Source organism: Odocoileus virginianus, chromosome 33 (genome assembly GCF_023699985.2).
Source record: "Odocoileus virginianus isolate 20LAN1187 ecotype Illinois chromosome 33, Ovbor_1.2, whole genome shotgun sequence".
Classification (NCBI taxonomy): Eukaryota; Metazoa; Chordata; class Mammalia; order Artiodactyla; family Cervidae; genus Odocoileus; species Odocoileus virginianus.
In genome coordinates, this window is record NC_069706.1 from 18,247,015 (window position 1) to 18,267,331 (window position 20,317).

Sequence of the window (20,317 nt, forward strand, 5' to 3'; positions counted from 1 at the left end):
TTTGCTAGCGTCACATTGATACATGCTGCTATGGCAGCTGCTGGAATGAAAATGTAGCACAAACAGACATTAAAACTAGAGTAAGGGTCACAGAGTTATAAAGTGTAAAAGAGTAGCCTCACTGAACAGGTATCACTGACTCAGTAGAATGAAAAAAGTAAAGGTGATAAAATGCTACCGGTTATGTCGACACTGCCTACACTAATTTGCAAAATAAAAATCCAAGTCACTAATTTGTGTAATAACACACCTTACGCCAGTCAGAATGGCCACCACGAAGAAGTCTACAAATAACAAGTGCCGCAGAGGGGGTAGAGAAAAGAGGGCCCCGTACACTGCTGGCGGGAATGTAAACTGCTACAACCGCTATGGAAACCAGTACAGAGGCGCCTTAAAAACAAAAAGTGAAGCCGCCATATGATCCAGCAATCCCACTCCTGGGCATATATCTGGAGAACAATATAATTCAAAATGATACACGCATCCCGATGTTCACAGCAACACTATTCACAATAACCAAGACAGGGAAACAACCGAAACGTTCAGTGACAGATGAAGGACAAAGAAGGTGCAGTATACACATACACGTGCGTGCATCTCAGTCCCTGCAGTCGTGTCCAACTCTTCGTGACTCCATGGACTACAGCCCATCAGGCTCCTGTGTTAGGGCATACTCCCGCAAGAACGCTGGGGTGGGTTGCCGGGGATCTTCCCGGCCCTGGGATCAAACCCACGCCCCCCCGTGTCTCCTTCACCACTGAGCCCCAGGGGAAGCCCTATATACACACACACAGGTATGTAACACACACACACAATGGAGGATTATGAAAAAGAATGAAAGACGCCACTGCAACAACATGGATGAAACCAAAGATTATCATCACAGCAAGTGAAGTCAGTCAGAGATAAAGACAAATATCATCCAATATCACTTATGTGTGGATAGATTAGACTTAAATTTTTAAAGATCACTTGTGGCTGATGGATTGGGAGTCAAAAGGCCGTTTAGGAGGTCTGCAGAGGTCCAGAGCAGAGGATGGTTTATGCTAGCGTAGAGAGCTAGCAGCATTTGGTGATGAATTGCATGTAGGTAATGAAGGAAAGAGGGACACAAGATGGCACCTAAATTTTTAATTTGAGCCAGTGGGTAGTCTGATACTATTTTCTGAGATGGCATCTGAGCTTTTCTCATATTAAGTCAAATACGCCTTTTTGACACCAAGAGAATGTCAAATGAACAATGGCTTAGCGAGTAGGTCTGGGCTGGGGATACAAGATTCCGAAGTATTTTAAGTGCTGAGGGAGACTTCTTGTGGAATAAGAAGCTTATTAAGCTTCTTAAGCTTCTTATGGAATACTATCTGGAGAGTAGGCAAAAGATCATTTTAAGACATTTTTCTGATCACATAAACAGCCTTGCTTCAAACTCTGCAAGGTACAAGGTGCTTTCCCATTGCACTTAAAAGTGCTAAGTCCTTTATATCATAAGCTATATCTGCTGGCTTCTCATTCTTCATATTCCCTTAGCCTCTGGATTTTAGCGTGAATGAAACTAGGGTTCAGGGTTAAATGATTCACCAATTCTGCCAAGAAGTGACATACAAATCAAAGTTTGCAATTCAGGATCTGTCTGGCACACTACCTGGAGCCTGAGGCCTTGGCAAACAAATGAAGTAAAATAATATACAGAACCCAGCAGAGTGCCTGTCACAGAATAGGCCCATAAAGAATAGTTGTCAAAGTGCATGGTGCACTGTCATTTGAAACTGAGTGGAATGGAAACACATAGGTAACCTATAGTTAATAGCCCGGAGATAAACCCACATACCTTTGGGTACCTTGTCTTTGACAAAAGAAGGCAAGAATATACAATGGAGAAAAGATAGCCCCTTCAATAAGTGGTGCTGGGAAAACTGGACAGCTATGTCCTGGGTGTTCATTGGAAGGGCTGATGCTGAAGCTGAAACTCCAGTACTTTGGCCATCTCCTGCGAAGAGTTGACTCATTGGAAAAGACCCTGATGCTGGAGGGATTGGGGGCAGGAGAAGGGGACGACAGAGGATGAGATGGCTGGATGGTATCACTGACTCGATGGACATGAGTTTGGGTAAACTCTGGGAGTTGGTGATGGACAGGGAGGCATGGCGTGCTGCGATTCATGGGGTCGCAAAGAGTCGGACACGACTGAGCGACTGAACTGAACTGAACTGATGTGTAAAAGAATGAAATTAGAATACTTCCTAACACCTTACACAAAAATAAACTCAAATGGATTTAAAGACCTAATGTAAGAGCAAAGCCTGTAAAATTCTTAAGAGGAAAACATAGGCAGAATACTCTTTGACATGAATCATAGCAAGATCCTCTATGACCCACCACCCAGAGAAATGAAATAAAAGCAAAAATAAATGTGACACAATTAAAATTTTTTGCACAGGGAAGGAAACTATGAGCAAGGTGAACAGACAACTCTCAGAATAGGAGAAAATAATAACAAATGAAACAACTGACAAAAGATTAATCTCCAAAATATACAAGCAGCTCATTCAGCTCAATACCAGAAAAACAACCCAATCAAAAAGTGGGCAGGAGACCTAAACCGACATTTCTCCAAAGAAGACATTCAGTTCAGTTCAGTCACTCAGTCGTGTCTGACTCTTTCCGACCCCATGAACCGCAGCACACCAGGCCTCCCTGTCCGTCACCAACTCCTGGAGTCCACCCAAACCCATGTCCATTGTGTCAGTGATGCCATCCAACCATCTCATCCTCTGTTGTCCCCTTCTCCTCCTGCCGTCAATCTTTCCCAGCATCAGGGGCTTTTCAAATGAGTCAGCTCTCCACATCAGGTGGAGTATTGGAGTTTCTGCTTCAACAGCAGTCCCCCCAGTGAACACCCAGGACTGACCTCCTTTAGGATGGACTGGTTGGATCTCCTTGCAGTCCAAGGGTCTCTCAAGAGTCTTCTCCAACACCACAGTTCAAAAGCATCAATTCTTCTGCGCTCAGCTTTCTTTATAGTCCAACTCTCACATCCATACATGACCACTGGAAAAACCATAGCCTTGACTAGACAGACCTTTGTTGACAAAGTAATGTCTCTGCTTTTTAATATGCTGTCTAGGTTGATCATACAGATGACTAATAAACATATGAAAATATGCTCAACTTCACTCATTATTAGAGAAAAGCAAATCACAACTACAATAAGGTATTACATCAGTCAGAATGGCTATCATCAAAAAATCTACAAACAATAAATGCTAGAGAGATGTTGTGGAGAAAAGGGAACCCTTTTGTGCTATTGGTGGAAATGTAAATTGATACAGCCACTGTGGAGAACAGTATGGAGATTCCTTAAAAAAATAAGAATAAAACTACCATTTAAAAAATCTTCCGTGTTTTTTTCAGTCACCAAGTCATGTCTGATTGTGACATCATGGACTGCAGCATGCCAGTCTTCCCTGTCCTTCACAATTGCCCAGAGTTTTCTCAGAATCATGTCCACTGAATTAGTGATGCCATCCAACCACCTCATCCTCTATCGTCCCCTTCTCCTCCTGCCTTCAATCTTTCCCAGCATCAAGGTTTTTTTCCAATGAGTTAGCTCTTCACATCTGATAGCCAAAGTATTGGAGCTTCAGTTTCAGCATCAGTCTTTCAGGTATCATCACAGTTGATTCCTTCAGGATTGACTGGTTTGAGCTCCATGCAGTCCAAGGGACTTGCAAGTCTTCTCCAGCACCACTATTTGAAAGCATCAATTCTTCAACATTCAGCCTTCTTTACGATCCAGTTCTCACATCCGTACATGACTGCTGGAAAAACCATAGCTGTGACTATACAGACCTTTGTTGGCGAAGTGATATCTCTGCTTCGAATATGCTATGTAAGTTTGTCATAGCTTTACTTCCAAGGAGCAAGCGTCTTTTAATTTCATGTCTGCAGTCACCATCTACAGTGATTTTGGAGCCAAAGAAAACAAAATCTGTCACTGTTTCCACTTTTTCCCCTTCTAATTTGCCATGAAGTGATGGGACAAATGTCATGATCTTCAGTCAGTTCAATTCAGTCGCTCGGTTGTGTCTGACTCTTTGTGACCCTGTGGACTGCAGCATGCCAGGCTTCCCTATCAATCACCAACTCCTGTAGTTTGCTCAAACTCATGTCCATTGAATCAGTGATGCCATCTAACCATCTCATCCTCTGTCATCCCCTTCTCCTCCTGCCTTCAATCTTTCCCAGTATCAGGGTCTTTTCTAATGAGTCAACTCTTCGAATCAGGTGGTCAAAGTATTGGAGCTTCAGCTTCAGTGTCAGTCCTTCAAATGAACATTCAGGACTGATTGCCCTTAGGATGGATTGGTTTGATCTCCTTGCAGTCCAAGGGACTCTCAAGAGTCTTCTTCACCACAGTTCAAAAGCATCAATTCTTCAGCACTCAGCTTTCTTTATGGTCCAATTCTCACATCCATAAATGACTACTGAAAAAACCATAGCTTTGATTAGACAGACCTCTGTTGGCAAAGTAATGTCTCTGCTTTTTGATGTGCTGTCTAGATTGGTTATAGCTTTTTTCCAAAGAACAAGCGCCTTTTAATTTCATGGTTGCAGTCACTATCTGCAGTGATTTTGAAGCCCAAGAAAATAAAGTCTGTCCAACCTCTTTAACAAGTGGTGCTGGGAAAACTGGTCAACCACCTGTAAAAGAATGAAACTAGAACACTTTCTAACACCATACACAAAAATAAACTCAAAATGGATTAAAGATCTAAATGTAAGACCAGAAACTATAAAACTCCTAGAGGAGAACATAGGCAAAACACTCTCCGACATAAATCACAGCAGGATCCTCTATGACCCACATCCCAGAATTTTAGAAACAAAAGCAAAAATAAACAAATGGGACCTAATGAAACTTAAAAGCTTTTGTACAACAAAGGAAACTATAAGCAAGGTGAAAAGACAGCCCTCAGATTGGGAGAAAATAATAGCAAATGAAGCAACAGACAAAGGATTAATTTCAAAAATATACAAGCAACTCCTCCAGCTCAACTCCAGAAAAATAAATGACCCAAACCAAAAATGGGCCAAAGAACTAAACAGACATTTCTCCAAGGAAGACATACGGATGGCTAAAAAACACATGAAAAGATGCTCAACATCACTCATTATCAGAGAAATGCAAATCAAAACCACAATGAGGTACCATTACACGCCAGTCAGGATGGCTGCTATCCAAAAGTCTACAAGCAATAAATGCTGGAGAGGGTGTGGAGAAAAGGGAACCCTCTTACACTGTTGGTGGGAATGCAAACTAGTACAGCCGCTATGGAAAACAGTGTGGAGATTTCTTAAAAAACTGGAAATAGAACTGCCATATGACCCAGCAATACCACTTCTAGGCATATACACCAAGGAAACCAGATCTGAAAGAGACACGTGCACCCCAATGTTCATCGCAGCACTGTTTATAATTGCCAGGACATGGAAGCAACCTAGATGCCCATCAGCAGATGAATGGATGAGGAAGCTGTGGTACATATACACCATGGAATATTACTCAGCCGTTAAAAAGAATTCATTTGAATCAGTTCTAATGAGATGGGTGAAACTGGAGCCCATTATACAGAGCGAAGTAAGCCAGAAAGATAAAGACCATTACAGTATACTAACACATATATATGGAATTTAGAAAGATGGTAACGATAACCCTATATGCAAAAAAAGAAAAAGAGACTCAGATGTATAGAACAGACTTGTGGACTCTATGGGAGAACCCGGGGGTGGGATGTTTCAAGAGAACAGCATCGAAACATGTATATCTAGGGTGAAACAGATCACCAGCCCAGGTTGGATGCATGAGACAAGTGCTCAGGCCTGGTGCACTGGGAGGACCCAGAGGGATGGGGTGGAGAGGGAGGTGGGAGGGGGGACCGGGATGGGGAATACATGTAAATCCATGGCTAATTCAATGTATGACAAAAACCACTGCAATGCTGTAAAGTAATTAGCCTCCAACTAATAAAAATAAATGGGAAAAAAATAAATAAATAAATAAAAGGGACCCTGAATAGAAAAAAAAAAAAAGAAAATAAAGTCTGTCACTTTTTCCATTGTTTCCCCATCTATTTGCCATGAAGTGATGGGACTGGATGCCATGATTTTCTTTTTTTGAATGTTGAATTTTAAGCCAGCTTTTTCACTCTCCTCTTTCACCTTCATCAAGAGGCTCTTTAATTCCTCTTCATTTTCTGCCATAAGGGTGGTATCATCTGCATATCTGAGTTTATTCATATTTCTCCCTGCAATCTTTCTGCTTCATCCAGCCCACCATTTCTTATGATGTACTCTGCATATAAGTTAAATAAACAGGGTGATACACAGCCTTGACATACTCCTTTCCCATTTTGGAACCAGTCCATTTTCCATGTCTGGTTTAGTTGTTGCTTCTTGACCTGCGTACAGACATCTGAGGAGGCAGGTAAGGTGGTTTGGTATTCCCACCTCTTGAAGAATTTTCCACAGTTTGCTGTGATCTACACAGTCAAAGGCTTTTGTGTAGTCAGTGAAGCAGAAGTAGATGTTTTTCTGGAATTCTCTTGCTTTTTCTATGATCCAATGGATGATGGTGAGTTTTAAGCCAGTTTTTGCAATCTTCTCTTTTACCCTCATCAAGGCTTTTTGCTACTAGAGTGCTATAGTCTGCATATCTAAGGTTGTTGATATTTCTCCCAGCAATCTTGCGTGTAGCTTGTGCTTCATCCAACCTGGCATTTCAGATAATGTACTCTGCATATATATTAAATAAGCAGAAGGACAATAAACACCCCTGTCCTACTCCATTCCCAATTTTGAACCAGTCCGTTGTTCCAAGTCTGTTTCTAATTGTTGCTTCTTAATCTACATACAGTTTCTCAGAAAGCAGATAAGATGTTCTGGTATTCCCTTCTCCTTAAGAATTTTCCAGTTTGCTGTGATCCACACAGCACACAGCCAAAGGCTTTAGCATAGTTAATGAAGCAGAAGTAGATGTTTTTCTGGAACTCCCTTGCTTTCTTCAGGGTCCAGTGAATGTTGACAATTTGATCTCTGGTTACTCTGCCTCTTTGAAACTCAGCTTGTACATCTGGAAGTTTTCGGTTCATGTACTTCAGAAGCCTAGCTTGAAGGATTTTGAACATAACCTTACTAGCTTGTGAAATGAGTGCAATTGTGTGGTAGTACGAACAGTCTTTGGCACTGCCCTTCTTTGGAACTGGAATGTAAACTGACCTTTTCCAGTCTTGTGGCCACTGCTGAGTTTTGCAAATTTCCTCGCATATTGAATATAACACTTTAACAGCATCATCTCTCAGGATTTTAAATAGCTCAGCTGAAATTCCATCACCTCCACTAGCTTTGTTTGTAGTAATGCTTCCTAAGGCCCACTTGACTTAACACTCCAGGATGTGTGGCTCTAGGTGAGTCACTACACTATCATGTTTATTTGGGTTATTAAAACATTTTTGGTATAGTTCTCTTGTGTATTCTTGCCTCCTCTTCTTAATTTCTTCTCTTTCTGTTAGATCCTTACAGTTTCTGTCCTTTACTGTGCCCAGCCTTGCGTGAAATGTTCCCTTTATAGCTCCAGTTTTCTTGAATACATCTCTAGTCTTTACCATTCTATTGTTTTCCTCCATTTCTTTGCATTTTCATTTAAGAAGGCCTTCTTATCTCTCCTTGCTATTCTCTGGAACTCTGCATTCAGTTGCATACATCTTTCCCTTTCTCCCTTGCCTTTCACTTTTCTTCTTTCCTCAGCTATTTGTAAAGCCTCGTCAATCACATTGCCTTCTTGCATTTCTTTTATCTGGGATAGTTTTGATCACTGCCTCCTGTACGGTGTTGTGAACCTCTATCAATTGTTCCTCAGGCACTCTGTCTACCAGATCTAATCCCTTAAATCTATTCATCACTTCCACTGTATAATCATAAGGGATCTAATTTAGGTCACATCTGAATGCCCTAATGGTTTTCCCTACTTTCTTCAATTTAAGCCTAAATTTTGCAAAAAGGAGCTCTTGATCCAAGCCACAGTCAGCTCCAGGTCTTGTTTTTGCTGACTGTATAGAACTTCTCCATCTTTGGGTTCAAAGAATATAATCAATCTGATTTTGGTATTGACCATCTGGCGATGTCCATGTATAGAGTCTTCCCTTGTGTTGTTGGAAAAAGGTGTTTGCCATGACCAGTGTGTTCCTTTGACTAAACCATGTTAGCCTTTGCCCTGCTTAATTTTGGACTCCAAGGCCAAACTTGCCTGTTACCCCAGTTATCTCTTGATTTTCTACTTTTGCATCCAAATCCCCTATGATGAAAAGGATATGTTTCTTTGGTGTTAGATCTAGAAGGTCTTATAGGTCTTCATAGAACTGCTCAACTTCACCATCTTCAACATTAGTGGTTGGGGCATAGACTTGAATTACTTTGATGTTGAGTGGTTTGCCTTGGAAAATGAACCAAGATCATTCTTTTGTTTTTGAGATTGTACCCAAATACAGCATTTTGGACTCTTTTATTGACTATGAGAGCTACTCTATTGCTTCTAGGGGATTCTTACCCACAGTAGTAGACATAATGGTCATTTGAATTAAACTTGCCTGTTCCTATCCATTTTAGTTCACTGATTTCTAATATGTCGATATTCACTCTTGCCATCTCCTGCTTGACCACATCTAATTTACCTTGATTCATGGACCTAACGTTCCAGGTTCCTATACAATATTGTTCTTTACAACATCAGACTTTACTTTCACCATCAGACATCTCCACAACTGAGCATATTTTCCACTTTGGCCCAGGTGTTTCCTTCTTTCTGGAGTTAGTAATTGCTGTGCCCTTTTCCCCAGTAGCATATTGAATACCTTCCGACCTGGGGAGCTCATCTTTTGGTGTTATCTATTTTTTTCTTTCTTTCTTTTTTTTGCCTTTTTGTATTGTTCATGGGGTTCTCATGGCAAGAATACTGGAGTGGTTTGCCATTCCCTCATCCAGTGGACCATGTTTTGTCATAAATCTTGCTATGACCCGTCCATCTTTGGTGGTCCTGCAAAGCATGGCTCATAGCTTCATTGAGTTATGCAAGCCCCTGTGCCCCAACAAGGCTGTGATCCATGAAAGGGAAAACTACCGTATGACCCAACAATCCCTCTCCTGGGCACATACCCTGAGAAAACCATAATTGAAAAGGACACATGTACCCCAGTGTTCATTGCAGCATTGTTTACTGTATCTAGGACATAGAAACAGTCTAGATGTCCATCGATGGGTGGATAAAAAGTTGTGGTACATATACACAATGGGATATTACTCAGCGGTAAAAAGGAGTGCCCTTGAGTGAGCTCTAAAGAGGTGGATGAACCTAGTGTCTGTTATGCAGAGTGTAGAAAGTAAGAAAGAGAAAAGCAAGTATCATATATTAACACATGTATATGGAATTTAGAAAGATGGTATTGATCAACCTATCTGCAGCAGTGGAGACACAGACATAGAGAACCAACTTGTGGACATGGAAAGGAAGGAGAGGGTGGGACAAATTGAGACAGTAGCATTTGAACATGTACATTACCATAAGTAAAATTAGATAGCCAGTGGAAATTTGCTGTATGATGTAGGGAGCTCAAGTCTGGTGCTCTGTGACAACCTAGAGGGATGGGATGGGATGGGAGGTGGGAGGAGCATTCGAGACAGAGGAGACATATGTATACCTGGCTGATTCATGTTGCTATATGGCAGAAACCAACACAATATTGTAAAGCAATTATCCTCATGTGGTTGTTAAGTTGCTCAGTCATGACCAACTCTTTGTGACCTGATGGACTGCAGCACAACAGGCCTCCCTAGCCTTCACTGTCTCCTGGAGTTTGCTCAAACTCATGTCCATTGAGTCAGTGATGCCATCCAACCATCTCATCCTCTGTCATCCCCTTCTACTCCCGCCTTCAATCTTTCCCAGCATCAGGGTCTTTTCCAATGAGTCAGGCCTTCTCATTAGGTGGCCAAAGTATTGGAGCTTCAGCTTCAGTATCAGTCCTTCCAATGAATATTCAGGGTTGATTTCCTTTAGGATTGATTGGTTTGATCTCCTTGCAGTCCAAGGGGCTCTCAAGAGTCTTTTCAGCACCACAGTGTGAAGGCATCAATTCTTCAGCATGCAGCCATTTTTATTGTCCAGCTCTCACATTCATACATGACTACTGGAAAAACCATAGCTTTGACTATATGGACATTTTTCAGCAAAATAATGTCACTACTTTTTAATATGCTGTCTAGGTTTGTCATTACTTTTCTTTCAAGGAGCAAGCACCTTTTAATTTCATGACTGCAGTCACCATCTGCAGTAATTTTGGAGCCCAAGAAAATAAAGTCTGTCACTGTTTCCACTGTTTCCCCATCTATTTGCCATGAAATGATGGGACTGGATGCCATGATCTTCCTTTTTTGAAGGTTGAGTTTTAAGCCAGATTTTTCACTCTCCTCTTTCACCTTCATCAAGGGGCTCTTTAGTTCCTCTTGGCTTTCTGCCATAAGTGCGGTGTCATCATCATATCTGAGTTTATTGATATTTCTCCCCACAATCTTGATTCCAGTATGTGCTTCATCTAGCCCTCCATTTCCATAAAGTTCTCTGCATTTAAGTTAAATAAGCAGGGTGACAATATACAGCCTTGACATCCTCCTTTCCCAATTTTGAACCAGTCTGTTGTTCCATGTCCAGTTCTAATTCTTGCTTCTTGACCTCAGGAGGCAGGTAACATGGTGTGGTATTCCCATCTCTTTAAGAATTTTCCACATTTTCTTGTGATCCACACAGTCAAAGGATTTAGCATAATCAATGAAGCAAAAGTAGATATTTTTGTGATATTCCCTTGCTTTTTCTATGATCCAACATATGTTGGCAATTTGATCTCTGATTCCTCTGCCTTTTTAAATCTACCATGTACATCTGGAAGCTCTTGATTCATTAAGAAAATTAGGGACACCAAGGGAATATTTCATGCAAAGATGGGTACAATGAAAGACAGAAACCTTCTGTTAGGTATGGACCTAACAGAAGCAGAAAAGAGATTAAGAAGAGGTGGCAAGGATACACAGAAGAACTGTACAAAAAAGGTCTTAATGAACTGGATAACCACAATGGTGTGATCACTCATCTAGGCCAGACATCCTGGGTTGTGAAGTCAAGTGGGCCTTAGGAGGCCTTACTACCGATAAAACTAATGGAAGTGATGGAATTTCAGCTGAGCTATTTCAAATCCTAAAAGATGATGCTGTTAAAGTGCTGCCCTCAATATGGCAGCAAATTTGGAAAACTCAGCAGTGGCCACAGTTCTGGAAAAGTTCAGTTATTATTCCAATCCTCTAGTGGAAGGGCAATTATCCTCTAGTTAAAAACAAATGAAAATTTAAAAACCCTATTAGTAGCCAAGCTTGGAAGAATGGTAGGACTCCCTGGTTACTCCAAATGTTTCATTCATGGAGATGTAAGGTTAACCGTTGAGAAGATAGTCAGGAATACTGAATTAGCTTCGTATGTTATAGATGGTAACAGACTTATGGTGATAATCATTTTATAATGCACAAAGACATTGACTTAGTGATTTATACCCCAAAATAATATAATGCTGTATATAAATTATACTTAGGTAAAAATGGTACTGTTGACCTTTTAAGTGAAGTTCAATATGTTCTTATTTGGAAAGGTAAATCAATTAAAATTTAAAAGGTAATTAATCCCCAGAGGGCGAAAACTGATGTTATACAGACAGGATGCTAATTTATCAGTGTAATTATAGGTGTTTGTTTTTTACCATATGTCAGTGCTATCTTCAGCCCTCTACACTTCAATACATGCTTTCAGTCAATCCTCAGTACCGCCAACTTTAGAAATGAGGAAGCTGAAAAATTGAGTTGTTAAATTGTTTAAGGTACATAGAAGCAGAAGTGGGATTCATGCCCAGCTTGCCTGACTCAAGAGCCCACCTTTGTAACCAATGTGCTCTTAGGTATTAAGGCCTCCACCTGCCTTCAGTCCTGGGATCTGTATCCATGCTGTCATAGACATTGTTTGTCAGTTCCTATAACCTTTGCTGCTAGCTATATCAGGCAACTTCGGGGATCCCTGTTCTCATAAAGTGGAATATAAAGAGTGGTTCCCTCTAGAGTTGTGCACATAGAAGTACTATATCCACCATCACCCCTGTATGGCTTCTACTGTCTGCTCTGAATAGAACAGGAGTTGCATCCCAGATGTTGTGATGCCTGGCAAGGTATGATCAGGTGTGAGTTGTCACAAAGTTGAGGATGACTAGTGGTACTTCATTAGAAATGGGATGGAACTTGAGAATAACTTTCTTTCTCTTACCTATGCCTCAACACCCCTCAAAACACATGAGTGTGTGTGAGCACATATATATCATAAGTGATTTATTATGTGCGTGCACACACATGTATACTGAAGTAATTAAGCATGTGTGCCAAAGTACATATGCACACACACACACACACACACACACACACACACACACACACCCCATGACTGGTAAGAGTTCTGACAATTACAAATTATTGAAGCTCTTTCTTTATCTTCTTGGGGAAGAGGTAGGAGGTGAGGATTACACCCAAATCTGGCATGCCTCTTGGATATGTCTTTATGGTGAATTATCTATTTTCTATTTTGTGTGTAGCAGAAGTCTAAGATCAATGATGTTGGAGCATCCCACTCCACACCTCCTATTTCCAAACATTTCCACCTTCCATGATCCAGCTCAAGGCTCATCCCCCAGTGAAGTCATGTCTCACTTATGTACATGTTACTACACTTACAGTTCTCATGGACCAGGCATGGTAAGCGAATGATAAATTCTCTGGTCATTGATTTCCTCAGTCTGTAACAAGAATTCTGCCCAATGTGAGTCATTGGGAAACTGATGCAAGTGATCTCTAAATTATAAAAGTCCTACAAAACACTAGAACAATCAAACTGACTAGATTGTCTCTTGTCTGTTGCCATTCCCTTATCTTTTCTTCCTTCCTCACACCTGCCCTACTTGCCTCTTTTCTGCTCGTGCTCTGGGAATGGAAACAGTATCTATCTTTCCCTGGGATATCCCCTGGGATATCTTGGGTATCCCAGAACCTTCTATATAGAAACTCTTGCACAATATTTTGCATTGACTAGAAAGACTGAGTAGACTGAATTGAGAGCAGTTATCTATCTGGGATGACTTTTCCCACCCCTACTCCAGGACATTCGGCAATGTCTGGAGATATTTTTGATTGTCATGACTGTGTGTGTGTTTGGGGGGAATTCCGCTGGCATCTAGTGGGTCGGAGCCGTGGATACTGCTCAACATTCTACAATGTGCAGAACAGCCCTTTACAACAAAGAACAATTGGGTCCACATTTCAGTGCCAAGGTTGAGAATCCCTGACCTAGACAAATAATGAGAATTTTATAAAGAGCATTAGGCCACGTAACAGCAGCTCTGGATTGGAGTGGGGCTGGAGTTCGCTAGTTCTGCACCAGAGCAGCTGGTTACACTGGTAGTTTCAGGGATATATATATACCTTCACATTTGTGAAATATTTCAGGTTTTCTAAGCATTTTCACATCTGTTGTGATCTCTGGCTTTTCATAAGAGTTCTGAGAGATCCTTCTCTTCTCATTTCCATACCTTACTAGCCAACGGGTAGCAGAAGAAACTGGGTGAGCAAGCAAGTCATTTTCTGAAGGTCTCAGAGATATCTAGTGATTAAGCCAGGAATTCACCATCACCTGAATCCCTCAGGCACTCTTCGTTTGTTGCCTGCTTTCGCTTAAAGCAGAAGTGGCAAGGATGAAATATCAGGAAGGCAGACTACTCGGGAATTGGGGAATCAGAGCCATCTGAGCTAGAGAGGGTGTGGGCTCCACTGCTCTGGCTATAGACGTTGATCAGCTTTCCAAAACTCGGAAGGGGGCTCAAGCCTCATACATATGCTCTAGTAGTCCTTATGGCCCTGTTTAGGAGCTTCAAGCCCCATTTGAAAACCCTAAGAAACCAGCAGAGGGAAATGCGACGGAAGTGTTTCCTAAAGGACGCGCTTAATTTCTAAGCCAGTAGAGGGCACTCACATCAGAGAGTCTGAAGAACTGTTGCTTCTGAAGCAGCTGTGCTTGAGGACTGGAAGAAGTTTTAGACTGTGTGTTTTTTTGTTGTTGGTGGTGTTTTCATTTTTTTGCAAGCAAAAGTGAAGTTGCTCAGTCATGTCTGACTCTTTGCAACCCCAGGGACTGTAGCCTACCAGGCTCCTCCGTCCATGGGATTTTCTAGGCAAGAGTTCTGCCTTCTCCAGGGGATCTTCCTGACCCAGGGGTCAAACCCAGGTCTCCTACATTGCAGGCAGATGCTTTACCGCCTGAGCCACCAGGAAATCAAGACAGGCTACTATTCATCGGACAGAGACTGGAGAAGGGGAGCTCAAGCTCTAAAGGCCCCTTCTCTCCGAAGGAAGGGGAGGGCTTAATGAGGAAGAGGGCAGAGATTTCCAGGGCAGTCATAAACTGTGCTTCTTAAATGTTAATGTGCATGTGTTCAAGGGGTTAAAAGGTAGACCCTGAGTCTGTAGGCATGGAGCAGAACTTGAATTTCTGTGTTGCTCACTGGTTTCTGGCAAAGCTGTTACTCAACAGGTTTTGTTTGCCCAACAAGTGCTGAGACACTGAAGTTTACAACAGAGAAAGGGTTTATTCACAAGGCAACCAAGCAAGGAGACAGAAGAACAAGTCTCAGGTCCTGTCTCCCCAAAGGCAAGAGGCTTGGGGTATTGATGTGTGGAGAGTATGGGGTGGTCGAAGGTGCAGGATAAGGTGATGGGAGGCAGGAAAAAGGCGAGATAATCAGTGCTTTGCACAGGCATGTCGGAGTCACAAGCTTCTTCGTGGGACACATACTCAGAAAGTGGTGGCACTAACATGATTTGAAAATGGAATTTCTAGCCTTCTGACATCAGAAGGTCACCCATCAGATACTTGCACAGGCCTGGCTGAATGGTTGGTGGTCTCAACCACTTTTAACTGGGCAAGAGTAGCTTCATGCTTCTTATAGACAACTTAAGTAAATGTTACTATAGAGACCCACACATCAGAGATTTTTTTAAATTAATTTATTTTAATTGGAGGCTAATTGCATTGTAACATTGTGTTGGTTTCTGCCATACATCAACACGAATCAGCCATAGGTATGCATATGCCCCTCCTTCTTGAACCTCCCTCCCACCTCCCATCCCATCCCACCCCTCTTGGTTGTCACAGAGCACTGGATTTGAGTTCCCTGCATTACACAGCAAATTCCCACTGGCTATTTATTCTACATATGGTAATGTATATGTTTTTTTTTTTTTAAGCATGATTTTTGTTTTTTTATTTTTATTTTTATTTTCCATTTATTTTTATTAGTTGGAGGCTAATTACTTTACATCATTGCAGTGGTTTTTGTCATACATTGAAATGAATTAGCCATGGATTTACATGTATTCCCCATCCCAGTCCCCCATCCCACCTCCCTCTCCACCCGATCCCTCTGGCTCTTCCCAGTGCACCAGGCCCGAGCACTTGTCTCATGCACCCAACCTGGGCTGGTGATCTGTTTCACCCTAGATAATATACATGTTTTGATGCTGTTCTGTTGAAACATCCCACCCTCGCCTTCTCCCAGAGTCCACAAGTCTGTTCGATACATCTGAGTCTCTTTTTCTGTTTTGCATATAGGGTTATCGTTACCATCTTTCTAAATTCCATATATATGTGTTAGTATACTGTAATGGTCTTTATCTTTCTGGCTTACTTCGCTCTGTATAATGGGCTCCAGTTTCATCCATCTCATTAGAACTGATTCAAATGAATTCTTTTTAATGGCTGAGTAATATTCCATGGTGTATATGTACCACAGCTTCCTCATCCATTCGTCTGCGGATGGGCATCTAGGTTGCTTCCATGTCCTGGCTATTATAAACAGTGCTGCGATGAACATTGGGGTGCACATGTCTCTTTCAGATCTGGTTTCCTCGGTGTGTATGCCCAGAAGTGGGATTGCTGGGTCATATGGCAGTTCTATTTCCAGCTTTTAAAGAAATCTCCACACTGTTTTCCATAGTGGCTGTACTAATTTGCATTCCCACCAACAGTGTAAGAGGGTTCCCTTTTCTCCACACCCTCTCCAGCATTTATTTCTTGTAGACTTTTGGATAGCAGCCATCCTGACTGGCGTGTAATGGTACCTCATTGTGGTTTTGATTTGCATTTCTCTGATAATGAGTGATGTTGAGCATTTTTTCATGTGTTTTTTTGCCATCTGTATGTCTTCCTTGGAGAAATGTGGTAATGTATATGTTTTAATGCTACTCTTTCAACTTGTCCCACCGTCTCCTTCCACCACTGTGTCCACCAGTCTGTTCTTTATGTCTGTGTCTCCATTGCTACCCTACAAATAGGTTCATCAGTACTATCTTTCAAAGTTCCATATATGTGAGTTAATATATGATATTTGTTTTCCTCTGACTTACTTCACTCCATATAATAGGCTCAAATGTGCTCCTTTCTATGGCTGAGTACTATTCCATTGTATATATGTTTCACAACTTCTTTATCCATTCTTCTGTTGATGGGCATCTAGGTTGGTTCCATGTCCTGCCTATTCTAAATAGTGCTGCAATAGACATGGGTACACGTGTCTTTTTCAGTTATGGTTTCTTCTGGGTATAGGCCCATTGGTGGGATTGCTGGGTCATATCGTAGATTTATTCCTAGGTTTTTAAGGAATCTTCACTGTTCTCCATAGTGGTTGTATCGATTTATGTTCCCACCAACAGTCCAAGAAGTTTCGCTTTTCTCCACATCCTCTCCAACATTTATTGTTTGTAGATTTTTGGATGATGGTCATTCTGACTGGTGTGAGGTGATATTTCCTTATAGTTTTGATTTCCATTTCTTTAATACAGGGAGACGTTGAGCATCTTTTTATGTGTTTATTAGCTATCTGCATGTCTTCTTTGGAGAAATGTCTGCTTTATTTCTTCTGCCCACTTTTTGATTGGATTGTTTGTTTTTCTGGTATTGAGCTTGTATGGGTTGCTTTGGAGATTAATTCTTTGTCAGTTGTTTCATTTGCTATTATTTTCTCCCATTTGGAGGGCTGTCTTTTCACCATGTTTATAGTTTCCTTCACTGTGAAGTTATTGAGTTTAGTTAGATCCCATTTGTTTCTTTTCTTTTTATTTCAATTAGTCTGAGAATTAGGTCATAGAGAATCTTGCTGTGGTTTATGTCAAAGAATGTTCTGCCTATGCTTTCCTCTAAGAGTTTATAGTTTCTGGTCTTATATTTAGGTCTTTAGTCCATTTTGAGTTTATCTTTGAGTATGGTGTTAGGAAGTGTTCTAATTTCATTCTTTTACACAGTTTTCCTAACACCACTTATTGAAGAGACTTCAATATTTTCTCCATTGAATATTGTTGCCTCCTTTGTCAAAGATTTTACTCATAGGTGTGTGGGTTTATTGCTAGGCTTTGTTATCTTGTACTATTGGTCTATATTTCTGTTTTTGGGCCAGGAGCATATTGTTTTGATGATTGCAGCTTTGTAGTATATACTGAAGTCAGGAAGGTTGATTCCTTTAGCTTAATTCTTCTTTCTCAAGATTGCTTTGGTTATTCAGGGTCTTTTGTGTTTTCATACATTATGAAATTTTTAGTTCTAGTTCTGTGAACGATACCATTGGTAGTTTGGTAGAGATTACATTGAATCTGTAGGTTTCTTTCGGTACTAAAGTCATTTTCACAATATTAATTCTTCCAATCCAGGAAACATGGTATATCTCTCCATCCATTTTTGTCATCTTTCTTTCATCAGTGTCTTATATTTTCTGCATACAGGTCTTTTGTCTCTTAAAGTAGGTTTATTCCTAGGTATTTTATTCTTTTTGTCACAATGGTGAATGGCATTATTTTCTTAATTACTCTTTCTGATTTTTTATTGTTAATATGTAGGAATGCAAAGGATTTCTGTGTATTAATTTTATATCCTGTGTGCTGTTTTCATTGATTAGCTCTAGTAATTTTCTGGTGGCATCTCTAGGGTTTTATATATATAGTATCACGTCATCTGCAAACAGTAAGAGTTTTACTTCTTTCCCAATATGGATTCCTTTTATTTCTTTTTCTTTGCTGATTGCTGTGACTAGTACTTCCAAAACTATGATGAATAATAGTGGTGAGTGGGCACCCTTGTTTTGTTCCTGATCTTAAACTGATGCTTACAGTTTTTTCCCATTGAGAATAATCTGTGCTGTGGGTTTGTTGTATATGGCCTTTTCTATGTTGAGGTATATTCCTTCTGTGCCTACTTTCTGGAGAGTTTTTATCATAAATGGATGTTGAATTTTGTCAAAAGCTTTCTCTGCATCTACTGAGATGATCATATGGTTGTTATCTTTCAATTTTTTAATACAGTGTATCACATTGATTTGCATATGTTGAAGTATCCTTGCATTCCTGGGATAAAGCCCACTTGATCACGATGTTGTCATTGTTGTTCAGTCACTGTTGTGCGACTCTTTGTGATGTTGTGATCTGTAGCACACCACACTTCCCCGTACTCAAATCTAAAAGTTTGCCCAAACTATCCTCTGCTGCCCCTTTCTCCTCCTGCCCTAAATCTTACCCAACATCAGGGTCTTTTTCCAATGAGTTGGCTCTTCGCATCAGTTGGCCAAAGTACTGAAGCATCAGCTTCAGAATCAGTTCTTCCAGTGAATATTCAGAGTTCCTTTAGAATTGACTGGTTTGAGCTCCTTGCTGTCTAAGGGACTCTCAAGAGTCTTCTCGAACACCACAATTGGAAAGCATCGATTCTTCAAAACTCAGCCTTATTTATGGTCCAACTGTCACATTTGTACATGATTGCTGGAAAAACCATGGCTTTGACTAGATGAATCTTTGTTGGAAAAATGATGTCTCTGCTTTTTAATACACTGTCTAGGTTTTTCATAGCTTTTCTTCCAAGGAACAATTTCTTTTAATTTTGTGGTTGCTGTCACTGTCCATAGCAATTTTGGAGCCCAAGAAAATAAAATCTGCTACTGTTTCCACTTTTTCACCATCGATTTGCCATGAAGTGATGGGACTGGATGCCATGATCTTAGTTTTTTGACTGTTAAGTTTTAAGCCAGCTTTTTCACTCTCCTCTTTCACCTTAATTAAGAGTCTCTTTAGTTCTTCTTCGCTTTCTGCCCTAAGTGTAGTGTCATCTGCATATCTGAGGTTGTTGATATCTCTCCTGGCAATCGTGATTCCAGCTTGTGATTCATCCAGCCCAGCGTTTCACATGATGTACTCTGCATAGAAGTTAAATAAGCAGGGTCACAATATATAGTCTTGATGTGCTCCTTTCCCAATTTTGAACCAGTCCATTGTTCTATGTCTGATTCCAACTGCTGCTTTGTGACCTGCATACAGGTTTCTCAGGAGACAGGTCAGGTGGTCCAGTATTCCCATCTGTTTAAGAATTTTCCATAGTTTGTCGTGATCTACACAGTGACCTAGAGTCAGACATCCTGGAATGTAAAGTCAAGTGGGCCTTAGGAAGTATTATGCGAACAAAGTGAGTGGAGGTGATGGAATTCCAGTTGAACTATTTCAAATCCTAAAAGATGATGCTGTGAAAGTGCTGCACTCAATATGCCAGCAAATTTGGAAAACTCAGCAGTGGCCACAGGACTGGAAAAGGTCAGTTTTCATTCCAATCCCAAAGAAAGGCACTGCCAAAGAATGCTCAAACTACCACATAGTTGCACTCATCTCACACGCTAGTCAAGTAATGCTCAAAATTCTCCAAGCCAGGCTTCAGTAATATGTGAACAACCGTGAACTTCCAGATGTTCAAGTTGGTTTTAGAAAAGGCAGAAGAACAAGAGATCAAATTGCCAACATCCGCTGAATCATTGAAAAAGCAAGAGAGTTCTCATCTACTTCTGCTTTACTGACTATGCCAAAACATTTAACTGTGTGGATCACAATAAACTGTGGAAAATTCTGAAAGAGATGCAACTACCAGACCACCTGACCTGCCTCCTGAGAAATCTGTATGCAGGTCAGGAAGCAAAAGTTAGAACTGGACATGGAACAGCAGACTGGTTCCTAATAGGAAAAGGAGTACATTAAGGCTGTATATTGTCACCCTGCTTATTTAACTTATATGCAGAGTACATCACGGGAAATCTGAACTGGATGAAGCACA